The sequence below is a fragment of the Octopus bimaculoides genome, chromosome 2, assembly GCF_001194135.2.
Source record: "Octopus bimaculoides isolate UCB-OBI-ISO-001 chromosome 2, ASM119413v2, whole genome shotgun sequence".
NCBI classification, from domain to species: Eukaryota; Metazoa; Mollusca; class Cephalopoda; order Octopoda; family Octopodidae; genus Octopus; species Octopus bimaculoides.
In genome coordinates this window covers 142,396,504-142,402,189 of record NC_068982.1, presented here as the reverse complement: position 1 = coordinate 142,402,189, position 5,686 = coordinate 142,396,504, and the positions used below count along the sequence as shown (strand labels likewise).

Here is a 5,686-nt window from a genome sequence, read left to right as displayed (position 1 = left end):
ATATATATATATATATATATATGTATATATATATGTATATATGTATATATATATATATATATACAGTTCAAATAAAAGGCTAAAACACGAAAACAAAAGTGAAAATCAGTTTACATTATGCGAAGCTATATCTCAGCAAACCACCTTTATCGTATACTTTCGTAGTAATGTTGTTGTAGGTTTTAGCCTCAAGTTGAATTTCTGGTGTATTTTGAGAAATAATTATATTAATTCTCTTGATGTAACTAAAACTATATTCATTCTGTCATTCTGCAGCTACAAGTCTTCAAGGAAATTCAGAAATCTGATTTTATACAAGCTGTGGCAGACTGTTTACAGTATGTAAATTTATTGCCATGAGTGATTGTGTAGTTAAAGAAATTGCAAATTTCCTTTCGTTTTGCCCTTCTGTTACGGATTCTCTGTCGCCCGCTGTGTTTGCTGAAGCACATATTATGTAGTTTTACATCCCTCCCCATTCTCACTTTATGTATGTATGTATGTATGCATGTATGTATGTATGCATATATATATATATATATATATATATATATATATATATATATATATATATATATATATATATATATATATATATATATATAAGTAATACATGTATATTTATAAATATGAAATACAATACATATATATGTATATATTTATGCATGTGTGCATGCGTATGTGTGTTTGCGTGGGTGCCTGTCTGTTTGTGTGTGTGGGTGTGTGTGTGTGTGTGTCTGTGTGTGCGCGTGTGCGTGTGCGTGTGCGTGTGTGTGTGTGTAATCAATTGTATTCTTTTAGTTGTTTCAGTCACTTGAGTTCGGCCATGCTGGAGTATAAATATGACAATAATATATCTTTGTGTAAGCAAATATAAACCTATATCTACATGCATTTCTCAAAGACATGAATAAAATTTATTCTGTCCCCTATTCGTAGCTAAATTTTTAATGAATCTCTATTGAGATTTGACTATACATTCTAGGCCTAACTCTATATCTATTCACAGTTCATATCTTTCCAACATGGTAAATTCATTGTGCAGTGTTGTGTATATACTTTTGCTTTCCTGGAAGATTCATTCCTCTCGTATTTTGAAACATCATCTTAATATAGTATACAAACAAAAAACATACGTTCTCGTGTGTATGAATATACATAGCAGAGAATTTTACCGCTATAGGCAAAACATTTTTAATTAATATTTTCACAGAGTTGATTCTAAATCGTTCTTGTCCTAACTGTTTATTTATCTATGTGCAAACCTATGTACGTATGTAGTTAGGCAGGTAGGACTACACCACCTACTTGTAGAAGCTATCCATGTAAAATATTTACGCTTAAAGCATTGAATTCAATATTCATAAACTACTTCGTACTAGTTTAATCTAGTCATATTTATCTATGTATTTATTTACTTTCAAGTGACTATTTACATGTGTGCCTCTAGAAAAATATATAGTAATTTTCGAGTGGAATGAGCTTCCATCATTAGCTGGAGACTAACACACACTGAGCACGCGTAACCACCAAGAAACTCGAGTCCATGCGTATCACGTAAGGCTAGAAATGAGAGCGATGACTTCCCCTCGCAAATACTAATCGGACACGATTTTTATTTTAATCTTGATAATAATGTTTTCTGTGAGTTACTCTGAGATGAGTTTAGAGCTTCAGGTCGCCGTTTTCCAACTAAAGACTGCATGTTTGAAAACGCCTACTTGAAGCTCGAAACTCATATTCAAGGACTGTACTTCATATTTCCTGTTTGCCCAGCCAAGATTTGATAGGTGTATAAATAATAAACGGAGAAACAATGCTTCCAACTTTATATGGTATGTACTGTATTTTATGACACACACAGAAAAGAAAAACTCAAAAAAGAAGATAGAGGAAAAGCAGCATTTAATATTTATGTTTTGATCGAAGACAGATTTGAATATTAGCAGCCAAGTATTTAGTTTTGTTTAGGATAAGATTCTTTAGAATAATATTAAAATGATATTCTTTATTAATGCCTTTGCAAAAACCAAATATTCCATATCTTCATTTCTACTACACACATATGTTACACACGCACGCGCGCCCCACATACACATACACACACACACTAGTATGGATGCGTGTGTGTGTATGTACTTGTGTCTACGTTTGTATATATATTCAGTTATCTACTAAACACTCATCATTATCATAATTACTGTTACCAGCGGTGTGAAAGCAGCGAGCTGGCAAGTCCGTTAGCATACTAGGCAAAATAATTAACAGCCTACCGTTATCTTTATTTCCCTAGTTCAAATTCCGCCAAAGACAACTCATACTTATATCCCTTTCGGGGTCGATAAAATATTACCACTTGAACTCTAGGATCGATGGATTCGACTGAAAACGTCAACCGAAATTTGCTGGCTTCGTGCTAAAATTGGAAATTCTTATTATTAAAGCAGGGAACTAGCAGAATGGTGAGAGCATTGGGAAAAATGCCGTGCAGTATTTCTTCTCATTGTTTCTAGTCTTAATTGAAACCCACCGAAATTAAAATATGCTACTCATTCTTTCGCCATCGATAAAATTAAGCACCAGTCAAGTACTGGAGTCGATGCTATTCAGTAGTCTTCTCCACTCAAGAATAACTGTACTTGTGCATACATTAAAGAAGATTATCATCATTATCAACAACACCGCCACCACTATCACTATATCCACAATTACTGCTACTGCTACTACTACTGTGGTATTACTGTCTATTGATAAGTATCTACAAATATGCATAAAATATGTCTATATTTTATAGACATATTGTCTATGCCGATATCTAATGCAGTTATATGTACGTATTCTATATATGGGTATATATATATATATATATATATATATATATATATATATATATATATATCTGTGTCTGATGTGTGTGTGTGTGCATGTGCGCAACTTGGTCTGCTAATGCTTATTAAATACTCAAATACACACAGATAAACAAGCACACATACTAACACACACAGAAATACATATCAGACATACACATATGTTCATGTATACAATATGTACATATATCTGTATTGGATATGGACATATACAATATGTCTATAAAATATAGTAATATGTTATGCTTATTTGTTGGCAGATATCAATAGGCAGTAATATAAATCTGTAGTAGTAGTAGTAGCAACAACAGCCGCCATAGCAGTAGCAATGATGACGATGAAGATGATTTTGTTAATAATTATAAAAATAGACACAACACCAATATCAACAACACCACCAACAACTAGAATAATGCCTTGAACAAAAGTCAATAATTTTGAGGGGAGGGCCACGTTCATTAAATCAATCTTGTTACTTGACAATTACTTCATGTTATCGAGCCCGAAAGGATGAATGCGGAAGTTGATCTCGACGAAATTTGGAATCATTCAATAAAATTCTGCATAATTGACTTATAATAATAATAATAATAATGATAATAATAATTTTGGCAAAGGCCAGCAAGTTCTGATGAGGGTTTAAATCAATTACATTGACTGCCAGTGTTCAACTTGTTTTATCGACCTCGAAAGGATGAGAGTCAAAGTCGACCCCGGCGGAATTTGAACTCAGATTATGAAGACAGGCGAAATACCTCTAAGTATTTTTCCCGGTGTGCTAACGATTCTGCCTGCTCGCCGCCTTCGCTGCCTTGCTAATAATAACACTTGACAATAAACAACTATAAAAATAAATTAATGAACGCAGTCCCTAATGTCAATGGTAGAATGTACAACCAGCACAAGGAGACAGTTGAACGCATTATCTGGCTGCGCAGTACTTGCTAAATCTTAATATACATACCGACAGACAGCTACACATGTACACACGCAAGCACACATACACGCACATACACTGAAACCATTACATTCGACTTAGAAAGAGAATTTAGAAAAGTAAACCACAATCGCCCCTACACATATCTAGGAATAGACGCAATGGCTAAAGTGCAACACACAGAAATGAAAGAGGAAATAAGGAGGGAGTATTACAGAAGAGTTAGACTAATATTAAACACTGAAGTCAATACTAAAAAATAATATAATGGGGATAAACACGTTAACCATACCAGTCGTAAATTACAGCTTTAACATAATAAACCGTCAGATCAGTAAGTTGACAACTGACAAACGTAGAAAAATCAGACACAGACATTAACAGAATACTGACGCAGACACAGAGAGAATATATCTATCCCGCTCAAAATATCTGTATATGTATATATATAAAATAGGTTTATCTACTGGAAAATATGTCAACGCTACAACATCATATCTAACAAGAAATTGTATAAACATGTGCCAAACCATATACAAGACATCGACCAGGCCACAATGATCTGGAATATACAGGGGTTGGACAAAATAATGGAAACTGCTTCAAATTTCAGACAAATTGATTTTAATATGGGTAGGACCGCCCTTGGCAGTAATTACAGCTTGAATTCTACAAGGTATGGACTTGTAAAATGTTTGAATTGTTTCCAAAGGAATTTTTGTCCATTCTTCATTAAGAACAAATTACATGAAACTGAGAATAGACACAGCACAGCAGAAAGTGATAAGTGCAGAAACTTTGGAGACAACAGTGAAACTGTATGGCGTATTGCCAGTCAATGTACGCCACTAGGGCAGAAGGAATATAAGAGGCGCCATGACAATATAGCAAGGATTGACAGAGCAAAAAAGTGGTACGAAGTTAAACCCGAAGGCATCATCGAAAATGACAATGCAAAGATCCTGTGGAATTTTATGATTCAGTGCAACCATCAGATAGAGAACAGGAAACGATACATAGTCTTAATCGAGAAAGAAAGAAAATGGTGCAGGATCATAGATATGCCCAGCTGACAACAAAATATTAGATAAGGAAGAAAGAATAGTCGATATATATAACAGGTTAGCTTGGGAAGTTAAGCACTTGTTTTCGCTGAAAAAGAGGCTTTCCTCTCTTATTCCATATCTAGGCTCAGCCTCGATAGCCCTCTGTGTTATTTACCGGTTCATTTGTACAAGTAAGCCTATTCTGATCCCGCCACATTACATATTCCTTCTCATCGATTCACTCACCCATAATGCGATGCAAAATTTAAGATGTCGCGATATCAATGACGTGGCAGATGAACTTGATCTTCAACCTTGTAATTCTTTGATCTAAAGACTGATTTGTAAATTTCTACTTCATTTCTCATTATGTCCTCAAATCCAAGTGGACACTTTATGGAATGCTTTATGAAAACAATATTCTTATACACGGCGGTCAAAACCTACTCTTTTAATTGACAATTGATAGCTAACATGGAAATAAGAGACTTCCCTCTCCTTGCTATTTCCTAGACATGCTTATCAGGCAAAGATGCAATATTTCGATTCCCCTATCTTTCACGATCTCCTTAGTATCCACTACATTATACATATTGAGCATTTCTTTCGTATGGGTAACAAATGCAAGCGTACCCTTTTCAAGTGCTTTTACTTACAATTTCTCTTGGAGCATGAACGAAAGCATGAATACTTTCTTCTTCTTCTTCTTCTTCTTCTTCTTCTTCTTCTTCTTCTTCTTCTTCTTCTTCTTCTTCTTCTTCTTCATCTCCTCCTCCTCCTCCTCCTTCTCTTCTTCTTCACCATCATCATCATCATCATCTTCTTCTTCTTCTTCT

The 5,686-nt window shown here is 34.4% G+C and overlaps 1 protein-coding gene across 5 annotated transcripts in view; it reads right to left on the bottom strand.

The window, feature by feature from the left end:
- Positions 1-5,686, bottom strand: part of LOC128247032 (glutamate receptor ionotropic, NMDA 2B-like) — a 1,034,258-nt gene that overhangs the window by 820,252 nt on the left and 208,320 nt on the right. The gene's annotated exons all lie outside the window — the stretch shown is intronic.